Source organism: Myotis myotis, unplaced genomic scaffold (genome assembly GCF_014108235.1).
Source record: "Myotis myotis isolate mMyoMyo1 unplaced genomic scaffold, mMyoMyo1.p scaffold_m19_p_18, whole genome shotgun sequence".
In the NCBI taxonomy this organism is placed as follows: domain Eukaryota; kingdom Metazoa; phylum Chordata; class Mammalia; order Chiroptera; family Vespertilionidae; genus Myotis; species Myotis myotis.
This window is the reverse complement of record NW_023416322.1, coordinates 33,030,034-33,053,068: the sequence shown is the minus strand read 5'-3', so window position 1 is coordinate 33,053,068 and position 23,035 is coordinate 33,030,034. Positions and strand designations below refer to the sequence as shown.

At 42.5% G+C, this 23,035-nt stretch overlaps 1 long non-coding RNA gene across 1 annotated transcript in view; it reads right to left on the bottom strand.

Moving 5' to 3' along the window:
* Positions 1-18,743: 18,743 nt before the first annotated feature.
* The window catches only part of LOC118673436, a 64,942-nt gene continuing 60,650 nt past the window's right edge, over positions 18,744-23,035 (bottom strand). The window contains exon 4 of the long non-coding RNA XR_004973370.1: positions 18,744-18,892. This is a non-coding gene — a long non-coding RNA (uncharacterized LOC118673436). The remainder of the gene's footprint in view (positions 18,893-23,035) is intronic.

Sequence of the window (23,035 nt, the reverse complement as noted above, 5' to 3'; positions counted from 1 at the left end):
AACTCATATTTGCATAGTGCTTTCTTAGTTGAATTCTCCCATTGACATTTTGAAGTAAGTACTGTTCACACAACATGAATAAAGACACTTTTTACCAAGGATACCATTCTGAGGCAGAGAGAGTTAATTTTTGCAAGGCTGGAGAGCTAGAAAGTGATGGGGCTAAGCTCTGAACGAGGCAGTTTGGCTCCAGAGTCCGCTTCTCTCCATTCTACTATACCACCAAGTGGACAAATAAGTACCAAAAAATGTATTTTGAATTTAGCAATTAGGAACTTAATCATAGAGACTGAAGTCAAATTGCAGTGGGTTGAAGATTGTGTGAATTACTAGGAAGTAAAGATGTGAAATTACTCTTAAAAGTAGCTTTTCTGGCTGTTGTGACACTGAACTTCCCAAAATGCTTATTAAACTAAGAAATCTCACAAATGTTAAAAATATTTGGCAGATTGTACGTACATCTGCTCATTTAAATGTCTAACTGGTTCTTACACTATTTGGAAAGCCTTTGAAAATCTGATGAAGGGTATGTGCCTTTACCCAGAAAAAACGCATGCGTATGTGTATACCAAGTATCACATACTATGTCAGGGAATTCTCAGGACTCCTGAAGCCTACTGTAACCCAGTGGCCCATGGTCCCCCAATTAAGAACCCCAGACATGCAGAAAGTGGAAGTCAAAGGTAAGTACCCAGAAGCTTTGAAAACTGTCCAGCTCTGGTGAATTGGAAGAATTCTATAGTTTGAACTAACTTAGTGGATGAGATGCATTCTTGAAAGGTTGTATACCAAACAAAATTCTACCAATATTTTTCTGTAGTACATTTAGGGATCTGGTTGTACAGAAAAAAATTTTTTGGCCCTAGCTGGTTTGGCTCAGTGGATAGAGCACTGGCCTGTGGACTGAAGGGTCCCTGGTTCAATTCCAGTCAAGGGCACATGCCCACGTTGTGGGCTCGATCCCCATAGGGGACGTGCAGGAGGCAGCCGGTCAATGATTCTCTCTCAGCGTTGATGTTTCTATCTCTTTCCTCTCCCTTCCTCTCTGAAATCAATAAAAATATATTTAAAAAAAATTTTTGGTCTCAGTTCCACAAAATCACATTTAAGGATCTTATCTTTTATATTTTCTACTTTCATCAGGATGTCTAGCAAAAGCAAGTTAAGACAAATGGATAATTACTTCTGCACCCACAGTATTTAATAATACCTGTATAAGAAAACATCTCATAATTTAATTTCCCATCCCATTGGGGTTTTTTATGACTAAAGGCTTGAATGTCGGTGGCCACACAGTTAAGGCTTTTTGGTTAGTGTATTTAGCAAAACTGACCAAATCCTCCCTGGGTGTCTTTTCAAACAGCTCAGCAAAAAGGCAAAGAGCAGTGGGTGTATAGGTGTTACTACTATAATTGCAAATTAACTGATCGGACCAAATAGCTTGTACAGTAAAGGTCCTGAAAGAAAATTTGTAGCATATGTTTCATAGTTTGATACAGAATGGGCAAATTGAGGCTCACATCCTATTCATTACAGAGAAGGTTGATCCAAAAGTAGAAAACTATCTTGAGCAGTTATAAGTGCTGTAACTGAATCCATGTTTTAGATTAGAAAATTTGTTGGAAATTTGACTTTCATATAGATACTAATCAAGACATCTAATGTTTTCCCCATAACCTTCATTTATTGAGCACTACATATTAGGCATGTTACATGTGTCATTACAATCCTCATAACCATTTTTTACAGCTTGCCCAAGGCTGCATAGCATGTTGAAGTACTTAGATTCAACTCCCAGACTCCTAGACACCTACCCAGTAGTGTAATACCCCTGAATAATCACGCAGACATGTTCATTTTAAGCACTTGGCATTTCACTTTGTCCTGTCAATTTATTTAATTTGCTTTTGGGGGGAGAAGGTATATATTTTTTAACAATTTCATTGTATTATTCCATTCTCTTTTTTAGTTTTTTGGGGTTTTTTTTGTCATTCTGTATTCCTTTTTAATGTGTTTTGCTCTTGAGTTCTTATTTGCCCTTTCTTATCCTTGGTTTGACTTTTTCATTAGATCTTATTGTCAATTCAACATTTTTCCACATCTGATTCACTTATGGATTAGCAAAATAATTTTTTTAAATCCTCACTGGAGGATGTGTTTATTGATTTTTAGAGAGAGAGAGAAAGAGAAACATTGGTGTAAGAGAAAAACGTTGATCGGTTGCCTCCCATACACACCCCAACCTACGTGTGTGCCTTGGCCAGGAATTGAACCCAAGACCTTTTGGTATACAGTACGATACTCCAACCAACTAAGCCACCTGGCCAGTGTGCAAAATGATTTTTAAAAGTAAGTCTTCCCTTCCTTTTGCCCATTTTCTCCTTTTCTCACTTCTTTTATCCCTTCGCATTTTACATAATTTCCCTAGATGCTGTTTCTACTGAGGAGTCAATGTAATCCTTCACCTTGGCTCTATCAAAATCAACTGTTATAGCCTGGCGGGCATGGCTCAATGGTTGAGCATCAACCTATGGGGTCACAGTTCGGTTCCAGGTTAGGGCACAAGCCTTGGTTGTGGGCTCGATCCCCAGGAGAGGTATGCAGGAGATCAATGATTCTTATCATTGATGTTTCCATCTCTCCTCCCATCCTCTTTGAAATCATTAAAAATATTTTTTTTAAAAAAATCAACTGTTATACTTTTTATTTTTAGACCTTCATTCATCTAACCTTTTATTGATTTTATAATATACTATGTTCTCTTATTAATGCAGATAGGCCCCTGCTTTAAGGAGTCCCTTTATAAAAAATTCAAACATTACAAGAAATCTTTAAGAACTAGCTCCACTAGCTTGCCATTTGTATTAGGACTTCAGCTCTTATATTATTGTTAACTCTGAAGTATGCCTGTCTACCCTCAGACTTGAGGTTCAGACCCAAATTTGTTGCTGCTTATTGGAGGTCTGTGTTCCACAAATACGTAATTGCACCTAAAACATTGTATTACCTCCACTTCATTATCAAAGGTAAAACCTTACCTGTGCTTCCTACTATTGTTGCTTTTTTTTGGCATCACCTACCACTCCTTTACCTGAGCAAACCATGAACTGCATTTGATGCCTGTGTTTTTGCTTTCCACCTCTCAACTGTTAAAAAAAAAGTCTGTTTTTAATAACCACCAGAATGTTTCAGACGTCATTTCCTTTCCCTGGGCCTTAGATTCAAGCTCTCATTAACTTTAACTTGGACTCATGCAGTAGCCTCCTTACTACTTTCCTTACGCAGATCTCTTTTTCAACCCAGTGCTACCATGTGAGTAACAGAAATTTTCTTAAAAAGTTCATCACAGAACAAGAATAGATTGATCTAGAGACAAATGGTAGGGGCGGGCCAGGGGCTGGGGGGGGGGGGGGTTGAGAGCAACTAAAGGACTTGTATGCATGCATACTAGCATAACCAATGGACACAGACACTGGGGCAGTGGGGGCTTGCCCGGGGTGGGAGTGGCTTGGTGGGGGGGTTGTCAATTAGGGGAAAAGGAGACATGTAAAACTTTAGACAAAAAAAAAAAAATCAAGCTTATAACCTATAAAAAATAAAAGTTCATCACACCCTGTTTTCTATAGAATAAAAGGTCATGTACTGCGGGCTGCCTCCCACAAGCTGAGTGCTTTGTAGCACTCCTGACTCACCTGCCACTCCCACCACCTCTGTTTGAGCCTGACCAAGTTCTCTGTTCTAACCAGTCAAGCACTTTACCGTGTGCCTTAGCTCAGTGGTACCTTCTCTCTCCTTTTTGTAGACCTTACCCCCAGCCTTTTCCCTTTCAATCTGCTAAAGCTCTGCTTAGCGTTCAAAGATCCAGCTCTGATGTCTCCCTGCAAAGCCTTTCTAAGGTTCTCACCTGCCTCTCCCCACCAACTGGGGGGTGGGGGTGGAGGGTCGGGGGATTATGGTTTCGTCCTCTCATAGCAAACTTACCAGTTTCAAAGAGCAGTCATTGTGTGCTTGTTTTTCTCCTTGGCTGTGTAGATCATATGAGGTCCCTGAGGTACAGACCAATTGTAATTCATGGTTTGGAATCCTTGGCACTCGGAACAATGGCTGATGTTAGAGGTACTCGGCAATATTTGCAGATGAGTACATTGTCTTTAAAAAGTTCATGCCCAGCCCTGACCAGTTTGGCTCAGTGGCTAGAAGAGCGTTGGCCTGTGGACTGAAGGGTCCCAGGTTCGATTCTGGTCAGGGGCACATACCCAGTGTGGAGTGTGCGGGAGGCAGCTGATCGATGTTTCTCTTTCATCAATGTTTCTAACTCTCTATCCCTCTCCCTTCCTCTCTGTAAAAAAATCAATAAAATATATATTTTTAAAAAAGTTCATGCCCAAGTTTTCTGGAACTGGGCTGTTCTTAAGTCATGGATATACACGTAATTTGAATGAAAGAAGAATACTTGGAAGAAATAGTATAGGCCTAAGAAGAGAATGGGAAAGGGAAGGCACACTAAAAAGCTACGAGAGGACCAACAGGAAGATTCTATATACGGTGAACCCATTGGAGAAGAGGAAAATAATATAGCAAATGAAATCAGTTCTTTAGGGCAGAAACAATCGAAAGGTAAGAGGCAGAAAGTTCAGGCATGGAGGCAAATTAGACATGAAGAGAAAACACCAAGTCAAATAGACCAGTAGTTTCCGGTTGACCACAGAGCCACCATGCCTGTGGTTGCTTTTATGTTGTGTGGATAGTAGCAATTAAGTTTTTCATGTCACTTAACTCCTTACCAATTTGTCATCTAAAAAAGTAACTCCAATGATAAATACCTTGACCAACAATGCCCTATAAAGGAAGCCATATTTTATCATGCTAAAGTCACAAAACTGGTGTAAGGCTTGGTTTTGACCAGTTGGTGGCAGTTTGCACCTGCCAAACTTCTCCCCATGGTTCCCTTGCAAATAGTGTTGGTGGGCAATAAGGTGATTTGGGCTGGGCACACAAGGGCAGGTGGGAAGATGGAAGAGCATGTCGATCCGTATGCCTTTTGTTTGACCATTTCATTAATATGCAGAATGTGTTTATTTGCACACTTAGAACTGTAAAATAAAAGCACTTTGACCTTCAAATTGTTTTTTCTTGATTTTTTTTTTTTCATCTTTACACTCTACTTTTTCTTCCATCTTCCTCAAACTCAATTTTGCCCAGTAACAGAGTTGGGACTTATTATTACAAAACTCTACTTGCCAAAGATATATATATATATAGTGGTTTTAAAAAAATAGTCATGGGGTGTAAAGGACAGCATAGGGAATAGAGTTAATAACTATGTAATAACTATGTATGGTGCCAAGTGAGTACTAGACTGAATGGGGTGATCACTTCATAATTTATATAACTCTAATCACTATGTTGTACACCTGAAACTAATATAATATTGTATGGTAACTGTAAGTGGAAAATAAAAAACAACAATGAAATGCTAAAGAACTTTGAGTAAAAGTTTAAGAAGTTCTGCCATAGACCAGCCATGTGCTTGTGAGATTTCAGGAGATGTTTTTTCTACAATATCAGTACAGCCTTGCTAGAATCCTACACAAAGCAGCGTATCTATTTTCACCAATTAGGTGAACACTGTGGGACATGCTGATGAAGGGCAGAGATTCACATAAAACACTGACAAATTACATCACATGCAGCAGCGTCCATGGAGGTGAGAGGGCAGAAAACACTGAACCAGGGAGTGGGGAGTTTTGGCTTCCAGACCCAGCTCCCCCTCTGCCAAAGGAGGACTTTAGGTAAGTTATTTAGGCCGCAGTTTTCCATGGTTGAAAACAGGAGTGATATCTGCTCTGCCTGCTTCACCTGGATGTTTGGAGGATAAGAGCAGGTAAAATGCAGTAATGCGTGTCAGGGTTTTATGAACTTCGAAGTGACCTGTATTATTATTATTATTATACTATTATTACTACTACCACCACTATTCTAACTTCAAGGAAACATTTGTGACCAGTGCAATCTGTCTGTTCCTCTGGAAACTGACAACCCGCTTGCATAATTATTTTACTCTCGATGGAGCTGTATCCTGGTCTGGTTATACTGCTGTATTTAGGATCCCTTAGCACCATCCGTTTCTCAGGTCATGACTTAATGTTTCCAGAAGAGGGAGGCAAAACTCCAACTCAGAGGCTCTTTGTCCCGTCCTCAGAGGGTCTAACCTTAGTGTTTCCTTAGAGGAAAACAACTATACTGCAGAGAGAACACCCTTTATTTTTTATTTATCCATTTTTCACTCTTAATTCTTTAAAAATTTTTTCAATTACAGTTTTCATTCAATATCATTATTAATTTCATGGGTACAGCATAATTAGACAATAATATACTTTACAAAGTTCCCCCCAATATTTCCAGTACCCAAGTGGCACCATGTATAGTTATACAATACTAGTGGCCCAGTGCACAGATTCGTGCACATTGAAAGGAAATTAATTGGAAGAAGTATTTTAATATCGCTATTTGCCCTTTCTCTAGAAGTGTCAGAGATGAAAATTAGTAAAATGTATATGAAAATAATATATAAATTGATTAATAAATAAGCAATAACAACATGATATAAAACCAACAAAAAAACATGATATAAAAACATTGATAAAAACAATGACTGATAAATTGATTAAACTTATTCTAATATCTCCCTGCATACCACATTTAGAGTAAAAACACTTTCAGAGTGCTTGACTAATTTCCCTTGTGATGAAGTATTTACTTTATATGCCTACTCTGTCTAGAGTTTGTTCTTGTGATTTATTAATAGTCATCACAAATGCTGGAATCATGGGAAACTGTCTTTGAATTAATTTAAATGGGAGGCCAGTGTCAGACAGGGACAAATCAATTCTTGGAATTAGAACAACCTCTCCTTCCACAGATCCTGATAATACTTCAGCTTTGATTATGATGCCAGTGAGAGCTTTATATGTATTGCCTGTGTGCAAGTCAACGTTTATTTTTAAATTGCCAGTGCGTGTCATATGTACTGGCCGGTCGGTCGGATGGATGGACGGACAGATGGACACTTAGCCTTTTATATATATAGATTATTGACTATATTTCCTAGGGCCCCAGTGGTCGGCAAACTCAGTCAACAGAGCCAAATATCAACAGTACAAAGATTGAAATTTTTTTTGAGAGCCAAATTTTTTAAACTTAAACTATATAGGTAGGTACATTGTTATTAGCTTAATTAGGGTACTCCTAAGGCTTAGGAAGAGCCACACTCAAGGGGCCAAAGAGCCGCATGTGGCTCGTGAGCCACAGTTTGCTGACCACTGTCCTAGGCTATACTTTACATCCCCATGACTGTTTTGTAGCTACCAATCTGAATTTCTTAATCCCTTCACCTTTTCACCCAGCCCTCAACCCTCCTCACCTCTGGTAACCATCAGCCTGTCAAGAGAAAAGCTTTAAAAAATGACAGTTTTTAAGTGACAGATGAGGCCAATCCCATTATTATAAATACTATAACAGACATTCACTCATTTCAAATAATATTTTGTCTTTTCTGAATCCTCTGAAGAAAATGATTTGGGCCGTTCCTTTAATCTCATTTTAATGATCTGACCTGTATAATTAGATACTCCTAGTCATGTTTCCTATTTAACTCTAGAATTTTAGATCTCACATAGCACCAGTTTTTAAATAATTTATGAGTATATTTTTATAGATTTTTAGAGAGGAAGGAAGAGGAAGAAAGATGAATGCGAGAAAGTAACATCGATTAACTGCCTCCTGCATGCCCCCTACTGGGGATTGAGCCCACAACCTGGCAGGTGCCCTGACCATGAATTGAACTGGTAACTTTTTGGTGCAGAGGACAATGCCCAACCAACTGAGCCACACTGGCCAGGGATTAAATCGTTTTTTTAATAAGAAGAAAGTAAGTTATTCAGGCCTGATTCTTTCCACTTAAGATGCCTACCTTGGTCCAAAAAACGATTCCAAACACTGTGTAAATATGTCTGTCATAGTGTGTGTCTGTGTCATTCGGAGTAAGTGTTATCTATATCTAATCTTTCTTTCTCTTTCATTATTCAAATTTGTTTAAAAATATTCTTATGCTTTTTTAAAAATTGATTTGCACAAGAGAGAAACATCGATTTGTTGTTCCACTTATTTATGCGTTCATTGGTTGATTCTTGTATGTGCCCTGACCAGGGATTGAACCCACAACCTTGGCATATCAGGACGATGCTCTGACCAACTGAGCTACCCAGCCAGGGCCTCTTGTGCTTTTGTACTGTGCAAGAACACCCGTGGCTAACATTTGAACTGTTTCCCTAGCATACGAAGTGCTCTCATACACATTTCAAGTGAAGTTGATAGCCACTATCCCCATCTTACAGGTAAATTACCTCATCTGTAATCAGAATAGCTGCTCTTTGCGTAAAGAGAAAAGTGTGGGGAGCTGCCCCCTATGTCAAGAGAATCTCCAGGGATGGGTACTTGTTCTCTCTTAATAAAAGACAAAAGAGCCAATTCTGAATCTGATGCTTTTTCTGTCTGCTTCACTACAATCAGAGATGGGGTAGAAGGGCATTCCATTATAGTTTTTCCCTTCTGCATATGTCACTTCATTTTTGGCTCCGCTCATTTGAAGAAAAAAAAAAAGACTGTTTCCCATTCCATCCCCTCTGCCGCCACCCCCTAGCCAGAGTCATCTTTCCATTCCAGCTAAACCTCTTCCTGCTCTTAAGAATTGCATCACATTCTTGGCGTAATGTAGACCAACACCCCCACATTGGCACCAGGGAGTGTGCGGGCCTTTATTGGTTGAAAGTTCCTGTCTAGTGAGCACAGAGCAAGTCACTCAACTTCTTGACTTCCAGCCCTGGCTGAATCTGTCTCTGGAAAAATATATATTGGATTTTTGTCTGTTTGTTTGTAAATCTCCTTCACTTCAATTTGGCAGTTACAAAACAGTCACGGGGGTGTAAAGTACATCATAGGGAATATAATCATAACGTTACGATGACTATGGATGGTGTCAGATGGGTACTGGAAACATCGAGGGGATCACTGTGTAAAGTACATGATTATCTAACCACTACGCTGTAAACCTGAAACCAATACAAAATAAAGTTGAAAGGAAAATAAAGAAATTCCCTTCACTTTAGCTCAGTCCTGGAATGGGCAAGACTTTACAAAGTAGGAACAGTGTGGAAGGACATTTGAGGGAGAGGAATGAGCTGTCTACCCTTGCTGTTCCTAATTCTTCTCTCTCTTTTCAACCTAGTTTAATCTGGAATTGGCTCCCACTGTGTTGGAGGGGCTTTCGCTAAGGACAGTAATGCTCCCTGTGTCACTCACTGCAATGGACACATCAGTCTTTATCTTACTGGACTCTAAGTATCTGACACTATTGACCTCCTTGAAGGACCTACTGTCTTCCTTTGGTTTCCATGCGCTATTTTTTTCCTGCCTTCGTCAGGGATCTTCCACATTCTTTGCAAGCTCCCCTTCTCCATGAACTTCTTAAGGCAGTGATGGCGAACCTTTTGAGCTCGACGTGTCAGCATTTTGAGAAACCCTAACTTAACTCTGGTGCCATGTCACATATAGAAATTTTTTGATCTTTGCAACCATAGTAAAACAAAGATTTATATGTTTGATATTTATTTTATATATTTAAATGCCGTTTAACAAAGAAAAATCAACCAAAAAAATGAGTTTGCGCGTCACCTCTGACACGCGTGTCCTGGGTTCGCCACCACTGTCTTAAGGGCTGGTGTTCCTCGGGATCCTGACCTACGTGAGTGTCCTTTCTCTCTACGCATTCTCTGAGAAATCTCATCCCCTTCGAGGACTGGTTGAGGTTTGTATGCCAATGACTTCCAAATCTCTACCTCCCTTGAACTTGACACAGTCAATTGCCTTCTAGAACTTCTCCAATTGGAAATTCTGAAACCATATTCATTCACTATCTCTCTAACGCTCCTTATCCAAATTCATGCCACAACATTCACCCCATTGCTTGCGCCAAAAATCTAGAATTCATCCTTGATTCCTCTTTTGCTCACCCTCCACATTCAATCAATAACCAAATTCAGTAAAGTCTACTTCTCTGAATCTACCCACTTATCCTCATCCTGGCCTAAATGATCTTTGCAACACTTTGCTAGTTTCCTGCCTTTAGTTTCTCTCCCCTTGGATCATTTTCCACCAGCCATCAAAAGGTGTTTTGTGAATGCAGATCTGATAAAGTTAACCTCCTTCTGTTTAAAATCATTTAGGCTAGGGAACAATCCTTTTAGCCGGGCTCGTCAGCCCTTTGTGATCAGCAGCCTGTCCTCCCACCACCAGTCTGCACTGCACTCATGCCGGATTCCGGGGTTTCAAGCACACCCCTCCTTCCTCGCTTCTAGGCCTTCACAGATGCTCGTCCCTTCACTTGGGACAGTCTATTACAGGACCTCAAACACAGCTCATCTAAGCTCCCCCTTCCCTCTCCCCCCCGCATATTGTCAGATATCTTATTCCTGAATTAAAAATGAATTTGGATACTTAATTTTTAATGAACTCTTTTTAAATTGGTAAACATGCCTCTAAATGAAATGTACTGGGGTGACATCGGTTAATAGCGTTGTATACATTTCAGGTGTACCACTTTATGTATAGCATCTGCATACTCTATTGTGTGCTCCCAACCTGAAGTCTCGTCTCCTTCCATCACCACGTATTTGACCCCCTTTACCCTCTTTGTCCTCCCCCCACCTCTCTTGAATTCAATTAATTCTTGGATTAACCTTATCTCATTCTATACATTTCTTATTTCTTTGAAAAATATACTCAAGGGTATGTTCTAATGAAAATGTATTTGAACAAATTAACTTAGATCAGGATTGACTTTAACCAGGGCTGAATGTGAGCTGGAACATACTTTTTAAATTACTGGAATGTTTTCTTGATTGTTATTCATCATGACATTTTATCTTTGGAATTTTTTCTCCTTTCCAGCTGGCTTCCACCACTTTCCTTTCTTACCTCTCAACCCTCCCCCCTGTGGTTGCCCTTCGCTTGCCCCTCGATGGATCCAGTTTGCACACAGTGGTGGCTGCTGTGGGGCCACAGCTAAATAGAACAGCTCAGACTGCAACAGGAAAGCACTGAATCGAAAGCAAAGGGGAGGAAGCACAAACCAATACCCACCACAAAGCTGCTGAGTGCCCAGCATGACCCAAGCCGCACCCTCCGATGAGGAGTCTTGTGCAGGACTCAGAAGCCACAGGCTTTAATAACTCATCAGCACAGCCTGTTCTTCACTTCCCCTGATCCAACCTTCCTGGGTCACCATGACTTACCAGGTACTGGCCTAAGAAGGGGGGTGATGACAGAAAAAGCCATGAGAGCAGTAGAGTTTTGGAGAAAGCCCCTGAATCGAATGACTGTGGACCATTCATCTCAAACTCCCCACCTGGTCCAGCTCCATGGGCAGGAAGATCCTGGGCTTGAGGGTGTTTCTAAGAACTTGCTACCTGGGGTGATTCCCATTCCCTAAAGGCTCCCCCATTCCCTAAAAATACCTCTGCTACCTCCTGAAAGGCTGCTTCTAGTAGTGCCCCAAACTTTTTAATTTTATAACTGCAGATAAAGGCCCTGTGAGATACAAGAGAACTTTATATTCACATTTCACATTTGGTTACAAATTAGTATTTTCTGATTCTTTCCTGACTTCAGGAGAGGGAGAAGGAGCAAGGAAAGAGAAGGGAGCATGAAAGATGTATTTCGCCTACTTTGTGATTTTGCCTTGGCCTCCCCTGACTACTTATATTTGTCCCCTTTGCTATCAAAGGAGATACTAATTCTCCAGCAGCCTGGATTACCGAGAAGGGATGAGAAGTGTGGGAAGGTATGTAGGAACTCTGTCTAGATTTTAAGCACTGGCTCCTCGCCTCAGGGTCTGGGGAGGTGAGCGCTGGGCCTGCTTTTGCAGCCGGAAGTGCAGAGCACCGAGAGCAGGGGTGACCATCGGGCCGGAGGAAAGGTTGCTGTGCTTGGCTGCAAGTGGGCACTTGTGTCTTCACACTGTGCCAGACCCACACTTCAGATAACAGAACAGGAAGGACGGTGAGTGCAGCTGGGAGGGGAGAGAGAACCAACTGTACCCAAGACCAATCAGTTACTCCTCGGCCTCTTTGCATCGTACTTTTCTATCCTCTACGTGACCCTCCCTGGGTGACTTTGAGAAGCACTGGGAAGCAGGTGGCGCCTGCAGCATCCTCACCCCCTCCCGTCCGGGTCAGCTTCTTGAGACTCTTCAATTCAGGACATCTTTCAAGATCTAGATCATTCATGAGGTTGAAAGGGAGGAATTATAGGTGCAATGGGAGGGGGTGAGGGAAACAGTTCTGGTGAGAGGGACCTTCTCTCACAGGCCAGAGCTACGCATCCTAAAAGTGTGGCCTCTGTTTTGCAACCTCAACAGCAGTGAGTTGGAAGGGATCCTAATAAAGGGGTTTGTGGTCAGATGACTTTGCTTTGAAAGAACCCTCCAGCCCTTCCTCCTTACCTGCATCCCTCCCTCCCTCCCTCCCTCCCTCCCTCCCTTCCTTCCTTCCTTCCTTCCTTCCTTCCTCCCTTCCTTCCTTCCCTCCTTCCCTTCAGAGAGAAAGGGAGGGGAGAGTAGCCATGGAACAGGAAGCTCCTTGGAGCTCCGAGGAGTGCTCCAAGCTTCCCAAGCCTGATGCCTGCCCAGGGCTTGCCCACTTTCTTCAGAGGTCAAGGACATCCCTCTTGTTAAACCCTCCAGTTGTGTTGAATACTCATGCATGGTCCAAGCTGCAGGAGCTCAAGGCGTGCTCCCCAGGTGCGGCCTTTCACCTTGTGACCTGCCTTTGTACATTACATTCCTTAGACAAGAAAGGAACAGTATGAGTGCAAAGAGGGGAGGACAGGGAGTGTGAGCTACTTTTTGAAAAGGGTTACTTATGGGAAAAGAGACAGGCTGGCTGGAGGGCATGTGGAGTACTGAATGGGTTTCTTTCTGTTAAACTGAGAGAGGTTAAGGTGTGTTTATACACTTGAGGAGAAAGTGGTAAGAGATCTTAAGCAAGTTACTTCATTCCTAAGCTTTGATTTTCTCATGAGAGGGGAGGTTTCTGTAAAGATTAAAATTAAATGAAAAGCAAATGCATGGTGGTGGCTTGGACACTGCAAAAACCTTCACATATGTTAATTCTTATAACTATCATCATCTAGTGACTGTACAGATGAGTAAGGCCTGGTCACAGCTCTTCTGTCTCTTCTACCATCTGTGAGAGGAAGAGATGGACTCTCAAGTCACAAGGAAGAGGCTACGAGTGGTGTGATTTGCATCTTGCCAGGCTTTTAGCCTTTGGGGGATGATGTGTGTGTGTGTGTGTGTCATGAGTTACCATGTATTCTTTAACTTACCGGGTATTCTTATTTTAAAATTCTTATGTAGGCCATAGCCAATGTGGCTCATTGTTGGGATATTGTCCTGTGTACCCAAAGGCTGGGGGTTTGATTCCCGGTCAGGGCACATTCCTGGGCTCCGGGTTGAATCCTTCGGTCGGGGCACATGCGGGAGGCAACCAATCAGTGTTTCTCTCTCTATCCCCTGCTTCTCCTCTAAAATCAATTTTAAAATATAGGCACATTTCAGATCCAACATCTCTCTTAAAAGTTCTAATTTAGGGAAAACTTTTTTAGAAATTAAACATACCCTTCTCAAGGTGCAAGGGGCTATACAAATAAGATTATGCACAAGGATTTCTGCTTACACAAAGGAGCACTGTTGGAAGTTACCTAACATTAATCCATAGCTTTGTCTGTAGGAAAGGTTAGCCTTTTATTTGTTGGTTTTTTTTTCTGGCCATTTGCAGAGTCGTATTATAATTTTTTTCTGCTACAGATTTGGTGATAGCGGTCATGATTGCTTTTCCCAACTGGCCACGGTGCTCATATACTTTTACCAAATAATCCCTATCAGCTCTACACAGCATTATATACTCAAGCTATACTCATTGTATAGCTTGAGTATACTCATTGTATAGCTATGAAGCTATACAGACAGTGAAGTCTGTATCCTCATAATTATTTGCTTTGCAGCTTGGCTTTGAACCACCTGGCCCCCATTCCTACAAAGTTGGCAGTAAATATATTCTGCAGATCCCACTCCCACATTTCCTCTCCCTTTCCCACCTGGCTGTCCAACCTTGAGATGACTTATGCCTTCATTTCTGGGTGCATCCCTTTGCCTATCCCTTATCGTTCCTTCTCCATCCCTTATTCCATCCTCCTCTTCCCCTGGCTCCTCTCAGCCTCAAGCTTTTATTACTAGCGACCCTTAAGGCAATTCTCATAGCCTGCTCCTCCATGCATCACAGGAACACATTTTTTTGAGGGAACTAAATGGAACAATCTGGTGTCTTTTTCCAATAGTGAGCAAGAAGCCACTTAAAAATAGCTATATGGAGATATAACTTATATACTGTAAACTTCACATCTTTAAAGTGTACAATTAAATGGTTTTTATAGAGTTGTGCATCCATCACCTTAATTTTAGAACATTTCCATTATCCCCAAAAGAAACTGTACCAATTAACAGTCACCATTTCCACTCCCCACTCCACTCTTTTGCTCCCCCTAATTCTAGGCAACCACTAATCTACTTTCTGTTTCTATGGACCTACCTATTCTAAACATTTTATATAAATGAGATCACACAATGGATGGTCTTTTGTGACTGGCTTCTTTCACCTAGCATACTGCTTTCAAGGTTCAACCATATTGTAGCATGTGTCTGTACTTGGTTCCTTTTCATTGCCAAATATTATTCCATTGTATAGCTATATCACATTTTGTTTATCCATTCATCAGTTGATAGACATGTAGCTTGTTTACGGTACATTTTGAGTCTACAAATAAAGCTGCTATGAACATTCACATACAAGATTTCATGTGGACATATTTTTGGTAGGTCATATGGTAACTATTTTTAGCATTTAGAGGGACTGCCAAACTGCTTTCAAAAGTGGCTGCACCATTTTACTTTTCCGTCAACAATATATGAGGGTTCTAATTTTTCCACATCCTCACCAAAAACTGTTATTGTTTGCTTTTTAAATTATAGCCATTCTAATGGGGGAGAAGTGGCATCTCATTGTGATCTTGATTTGCATTTCCCTATTAACTTTCAATGTACTTATTAGCTACTAGAGGCCCGGTACACGAATTCATGCACCAGTGGGGTCCCTCGGCCTGGCCTGCAGGATCGGGCTGAAACCAGCTCTCTGACATCCCCTGAGGGGTCCCAAATTGCAAGAGGGCACAGGCCAGGCTAGGGGACCCCACCAGTGCACAATCAGGGCCGGGGAGGGATGAGAAAGGTTGGCCAGCCAGGAAGGGACCACAGGAGAGATCAGGGCGTGTGCTGCTTATCTCGCTCAGTCCTGATCGGCCGGACCCCAGCAGCAAGCTAACCTACTGGTTGGAGTGTCTTCCCCCTGGTGGTTAGTGCACATCATAGCGAGTGGTTGAGTGGCCTTAGCATATCATTAGCATATTACGCTTTGATTGGTTGAATGGCTGACCAAATGACCGGACACTTAGCATATTAGGCTTTTATTATATAGGATTTGTATATTTCCTTTAGAATAATGTCTATTGTAATTGCCTATTTTTAAAATCTTCACCTGAGGCCGAGGCCGGTTTGGCTCAGTGGATAGAGCGTCGGCCTGCGGACTGAAAGGTCCCGGGTTCGATTCCGGTCAGGGGCATGTACCTGGGTTGTGGGCACATCCCCAGTGGGGAGTGTGCAGGAGGCGGCTGGTCGATGTTTCTCTCTCATCGATGTTTCTAACTCTCTATCTCTCTCCTTTCCTCTCTGTAAAAACTCAATAAAATATATTAAAAAAAAATAAAAAATAAAAAATCTTCACCTGAGGATATGTTTTTTGATTTTAGAAAAAGGAAAGAGAGAGAGAGAAACATCGATTGGTTGCCTCTCAGATGCACACTGACTGGGACTGAACCCGCAACCAAGGTATGTGCCCTGATCGGGAATCAAACCCATGACCTTTCAGTGTATGGGACAAAGCTCCAACCAACTGAGCCACACCAGCGAGGGCTGTAATTGCCTATTTTGAAACTGGGTTATTTATCTTTTATTATTGAATTTAGAGTTTTTAATATTCTAGATACAAGTCCTTTATCAGATATGTAACTTGAAAATATTTTCTTTCATTCTATGGGTTGTCCTTTAACTTTCTTCATGATGTCCTTTGAAACACAAAGTTTTAAAATTTTGATGAAATCAATTCTTTATCACTTGTGCTCTTGGTGTTGTATCTAACAAATCATTGCCTAACCCAAGGTCACAAAGACTGACTCCCACGTTTACTTCTAAAAGTCTTATAGCTTTAACTCCTACATTTAGGTCTATGGTCCATTTTGAGTTAATTTTTATGTATATATTTGATAGAAGTCCAAATTCTTTTGCATGTGGATACGCAGTCTTCCTACATCATTTGTTGAAAAGACGATTCTTTCCTATTGAATGCTCTTGGCCTCTTTGTCAAAAATCAAATGCCTAAAAACGGTTAGGATTTATTTATGGATTTTCAATTTTGTCCCATCAATCTGTATGCCTATCCTTATGCCAGTACCACCCTGTCTTGATTACTGTAGTTTTTCAGTAAGCTTTGAAACCAGGCAGTGTGAGTCTACCAACTTTGTTCTTTTTCAACATCATCTGGCTATTCTGAGTCCCTTTCATTTCCATACGAATTTTAGGATCAGCAGAAACTGACAAACTGATCCTAAAATTCATAAGAAACCTCTTACTTTTAATAAATGATTTTTTTTTCTTTCATGCTAAGGATGAAATTGGATAAGGAGGATGGAGCAAGTAGACTTTGGAGTGTGGAAAGCAGGGGGGTGGGGCTTGGAAGGGGGACCATCCTGCTGGAGGAGGGGAATAAAGGAGCCCAAAGTTTGGTGAACTTCCCACCCTAGTGAGAGGAATGTTTGTGCAGAGGAGGCAGTTTAATCTAGCACCAGGGGACATTGTGAAAGATAATTGAAATTGTTAAGTCCATTGATCTCCCCAGAAGAAAAAAAAGGTCTCTAAGTAAGCAGTATTGTTAGTTTGTTGATTCTTACCAAAGAATAACTAAAGGGAAGCAGCTGGCCCTTTCTCAGGGCTGTAACACAAGAAAAAAAATGAAGAAATTCCTCCCTGTCTTTTCTTACCTCTCTCTGTGGCCAGCCCTAACCTTTGTTCATCTTTGTTACCCTTTATAAATTCCCCAAAAGGAGAGGGAGGAGAAAGAGAAAAAGAAGAAAATCATAGTGGGTGAGAGATGCTGGGGGTAGGAGAGGATTCCGGAGCATTTAAAATAAAAGATCTTTAAGGTACTGTTGGTAGAGTCTACCATGGACTGTGGCATTATGTAGCAAGAGGCGTAAGGAGGATCACATTCTTTGACTCAGTAATCCAACTCCTAATAGTTTATCCTAAGGAAATAAGACACGCAAAAAGCATGAGTGGCAATGTTAATGAGCATGTTATCAGTAATAGCACCAGTGGGAACAACCTATATCTCTAAAATAAATGTTTTATGACATCATGACATGCAAAGAGGGTAGATTACCCTTGCTGGCTCTGCTGTCAAAATAGGCCCTGAATTGCATCACTTTTCACTGCATTCTCTACTGCTTCAGGTCCAAATCACATCATCTCTCATCTGAATTGCAATGGCCTCCCGACCGGTCTTTCAGCTTTCACCCTTGTTCCCCACCCCCTACTCTACTTTCAACACCGCAGTCATAGGAACCATTTAGGATTTTTAAAAATTTTTGGTCCATTACAGCTGATATTGGAACCGCTGAGAACACTGAAACATGTTAGTCTTCCATTCAAAATCTTCCCGGGTTCCGCTCTCATTTAGTATAAAAGCTGAAATCTTTGGTTGGTCTCAGGCCCTGACCCCATCTTGTACTACTTTTCTTCTTGCATACGCCACTCTGGCCACACCCGCCTCCTAACTGTTACCTGGACACACCAGGTCTTCTCCTGCCTCAGGACTTTGAACTCACTCTTCCCTCTTCTCCCAGATGTCCATTTGGCTCGTTCCCTCACCCCCTTAAATATCACAGGTGAGCTTTCCTTCCTTGGCCATCCTCTTTAAAATTGTCATCTGCCTCCATCCCCAGCTCCCAGCATTTCCTATTCCCCGTCCTCATTTTATCCTCCTCATTCCACCTAGCACTTTGTGTGACTTATTTGGGTTACTGTCTGATTCTCCCTGTGGAATCTGTGCTCTTTGAGAGCAGGGATTCATCTATGTTGCTCACTCACTGCTTTATCTTTCGTATCTTGACTGTGCCTGGCACAGAGTTGCTGTTTGATAAGTATTTGTGGAATGAATGAATACATCCATAAAAGTAATAATTGTGAAAACTAGGAATTATGGAAGTGGGAAAGGGTACAGACATTGACTGTGACATGCACAGTGGCTGTGGCAACATGGTGTATTGGAGTCTGGAGCTGCAGAGTCAGAGGGACCTGGATTCGAATCCTGACACCACCTCTTTCTGTTGTATGACCTTGGGCAAATGTGTCTGATCTGTCTCATCCTCTATGAAACAGGTATAACAGTGCCTCCCATATATTAGTGTTGTGACAATTCAATGACGAAATGTAAGTGAACACTTGGTGCAGAGTGGGTGCTTTATTCTCCTTGAGGAAGAATAGGAACTGGGTGGAAGCCTTGGCTGGTGTGGCTCAGTTGGTTGGGCCTTGTGGTGCACTGAAAGATTGCTGGTTCAGTTCTGGCTCTCAAATCCATGTTTTTTCTCCCTCTCCCTTCCTCTGTCTCTAAAAAAGAATCAAGGAAAAAAGAAAAACTGGGTAGAAATATGCAAAAGTGGAAATAGTTGGGTGTGTCAAATTGAGGAATTAAGAATATTTATAAACATTTAATTTTTTTTAATAGTCAAGTCCTCCCTGTGGGTGTAGTAGACCAGGCATGGGATTCTCCCAGTTATCTCCTGGGTTCTGGCTTCACCTCTGACACGAGATGTGTGACATTACAAAATCCTAACCACTCTGGGCTTGTTTCCTTATCTGTAAAACCAAGAGCTTGGATTTAGTAACTTTTAGTCCCATCGATGCTTAAAATTCCATCATTCACGTAGGCAGGCCACTCCACCTGGCTTTGCCAGACTCTAGCCCAGCCTCACTCAAATGTGATGGCCAGATGTTTCTAATCTTAGGCGTAAAAGACTCTATTCTTTGGTTTCCAGAGGCCGAAAGGAACTGGAAAGTTTAGGAAAATAACTAAGCCAATGAGCCTTCTCTCTGACTCTTAAACACCGCATTCATTTTGCTCAAACTTAAGGAAACTTGAGAAGCAAAGCAAATATGCACCTTTGGGTTTGAATCAACAGTGTTGTGAAGCTTTAAGCCATGAAGGAAAGTGTGTGTGTGTGTGTGTGGTGTGTTTAAGCAACAACCAAAAAGTAGATGTCAGCAGTTCTCAACTGTAACTATAACCTTGTGCCTGTGTGGCTGCGAGCCCAAGGGAGGAGCGAGGGGCTGGGAGGGAATGGCTGGAGCCGCCCCTGCTCTGGAAAGCTCGTGGCTTTGTGTTCTTCGCACTGCTGTCCCGCATGGCTGCACTGAGGAGGCAGGAGGCCAGGCAGGGAAAGGAGGATGTTTGGGTTTGCAGACTGTCCGGCACTGTCAGCAAGTTTGCCGCCCTGGCTTCACTTCCCTGAAGTGTGTGTGTATGAGGGGGGGGCAGGGGGGGAGGGGGGGGAAGTCTATGGGGGTGGGGCAGGGTGGTCAGTTGCCCCTGGCCCCTCTCCACAGAGGATTCAAATACCCCATCAGTTGCAAGGCTCTGACTTTACCCAGCTGAAAAGGGACAATCTCATCTGGGAAGGGTCAGTTAAAAAATGACAACTGCCCAAAGGAAACAGAGGGAACAACCACAACAGAAACTCTGCGATGTCTCCTTATAATTATGGAGTGGCCACCGGAGCTCTGGCTGGAGTCCCCACCCCCTCCCAGTTGCCCCCGCAGGCCTTGTCTACGCCCTCGCCCTCGCTGACCTGAGCTGTGCCTCCCTGAACTCTGGCCTCTCTCCAGCCCCCTGCCCGGAGATCAGGGAGAGTCCAGCGCGCAGACCGTTTTGAGGATGGAGTTTGGGGATCATCAGACAAGAAGACCCTGTAGAGCTCATATATTAGGACCCCTAACAGAGGAGTACACTCGGCTTCAATGATGTGCCCAAAGTCAGGCAGGAAGTTTGAGGCAGAACTGTTCTCCTTATTCTTAACCGACTACTCTTCCCAGATTATGATACACAGTTATAAGGGACTAAAAACAGAGCAAGAAAACTTTCAAGTTCTTCTCAACCTTTTTTCCCCTAACCAAATCCTACTCTGTTGACCTTTAGGGCTGTGTAGAAAAGCATATTTTGCATTTATTTATTTTAAAATATATTCTTGATTTCAGAGAGAAGAAGGGAGAGGGAGAGAGAGAAATATCAATGATGAGAGCGAATCATTGATTGGCTGCCTCCTGCACACCCCCTACTGGGGATGTAGCCTACAACCGAGCATGCGCCCTGACCAGGAACTGAGTCCTGACCTCCTGGTTCATTGGTCAACACTCAACCACTGAGACACATGGGCCCGGCAGCATATTTTGCATTTAGACTTGTAATACCACCTCCTTTGTACTTCAGCGTTAGAGTTATCAATCTGCCGCTCCAGGCAGCATTGTGAGGCCAGCAGCCCAGCAGAGTGGGCAGAACAAGGGCTTTTGAGTCCGCAGAACTCTGGCTCTGTACATTCTTGCTCTGTAAACTTGTACAAACAAACAATCTACTCTCTCTATGACTCCGTTTCCATGTCTGCAAAGTGGGAACAATTGTAGCATCGACTTCATCCTATTGTCATGAAGATTTCATGAGATGATACATGTTATGCACAGTGAAAAACTCAACTAATGTTAGAAATTGTGATGCATCCTGGGAGGCATTTATTGTTCCCTTTTTGCAGATGAGAAAATGAAGGCTCAGAGAGGTTAAAGGGAAGTAGTCACACAATTGGTTAGTAGTCGGTTAAGGATAAGGAGACCAGTTCTGCCTCAGGATTCAGCTTGGTCTCCCCACTCCACATCAAGGGCCCTTGCCTCACCACTATAGAGTGTAGACCAGCGGTTCTCAACCTGTGGGTCGCAACCCCTTTGGCGGTTGAATGATCCTTTCACAGGGGTCGCCTAAGACCATCCTGCGTATCAGATATTTACATTATGGTTCATAACAGTAGCAACATTACAGTTATGAAGTAGCAACGAAAATAATTTTATGGTTGGGTCACAACATGAGGAACTGTATTTAAAGGGCCAGTAGGTTGAGAACCACTGGTGTAGATGTTGAACGTGGCTCTGGGCCATGAGTCAGAAATGTCTGCCTCCAGCATCATGAAAGGCCATGTTATTGATTAAGCTCTAGGTCCTGGAAACTGGATGCTTCAGGGTTGAGGTAGGAGCTTATTGCAGTCTTTTTATAAGGCAGTCTTTTCACGGACACAGCCTAGGAAATGAAGCCTGGCACTAATCCCTAGCCCAAGCCCAGAGGAGCTGGGCTCAGGGGTAAGTCAAAAGTCCTTTCATTTTCTCAACTTTCCCTCCCTCTGGCAATGCTTCCTTGATGCTCAAAGAATACTTTGCTTACCCTGACATTACGCCTTTTTCACACTCTCTTGGGTTATAGTATTTTGGGGTATCCATCTGATTCCCCTGTTGGAACAATGGGCTCCAAAGAGGGGTGGCCAAGATGATACACCAAGGGGTGGGAAGAAAAATATGTGAGCACTTGTTTCTTTTTATTCTTTACTAGAGGCCCGGTGCACGAAATTCACATGGTGTGTGTGTGTGTGTGTGGCGTGGGTCCCTCAGCCCAGCCTGCACCCTCTTGAAATCCAGGACCCCTCTGGGGATATCCGACTGCCAGTTTAGGCCCGATCCCGCAGGGATCCCTGTGGGATCGGGCCTAAACTGGCTGTCAGACATCCCTCTTGCAATCTGGGACCGCTGGCTCCTAACTGATCGCCTGCCTGCCTGCCTGCCTGATTGCCCCAACCATTCGCCTGCCTGCCTGATCACCCCTAACCACTCTGCCTGCCGATCGCCCTAACCACTCACTGCCTGCCGATCCCCTAACACTCATGCCGGCTGATTGCCCCTAACCACTCTGCCTGCTGCCTGATCACCCTTAACTGCTTGCCTGCCTGCCTGATTGCCCCCTAACCACTCTTCCTGCTTGCCTTATTGCCCCTAACCACCTCTGCCTCAGTCCCTGCCATGGCGGCTTTGTTTGGAAGGACGTCTGGAATGATGTCTGGAAGGTCATTCAGCTGTCCAGTCTATTTAGCATATTACGCTTTTATTATTATAGATACTAAATATTAGGAAAGTTAAGCTTTACCAACATCTAAAAATTATTACAGTAGAGCATATATAATTTATAATAAGTATGCAATTGTTGGGGGTGCATGCAAAAAAAATTTTTTTAATCCTCACCTGAGGATATTTTTCCATTGATTTTTAGAGAGTGGAAGAGAGAGAGACGACAGAGAGAAATATCTATGTGAGAGAAACACATTGATTGGTTGCCTTCTGCACATGACCCGACCAGGCTCCCCTGCCAGGAGGAGCCTGTCATCTCAGTACGTGCTTTCAACAGGAATTGAACATGGGATCCTTTGGTCCACAGGCCAACGCTCTATCCACTGAGCAAAACCGGCTAGGGCCATGCTAAACTTTTTTTTTTTTTTGGTAGAGTGTAATGATGAAAAGAGTTTGGAGGTAGTTTGACAGGAAGCTGCTAGAGAGCAAGAGATATATCTTGTTCTGATGTGTATCCCTCCCCCATCCTCATTCTCTAGCACTTAATGACTATTCCCCAAAGAAATGAATTTGGCATTGATCTGAACTTGGTTGTCTTTC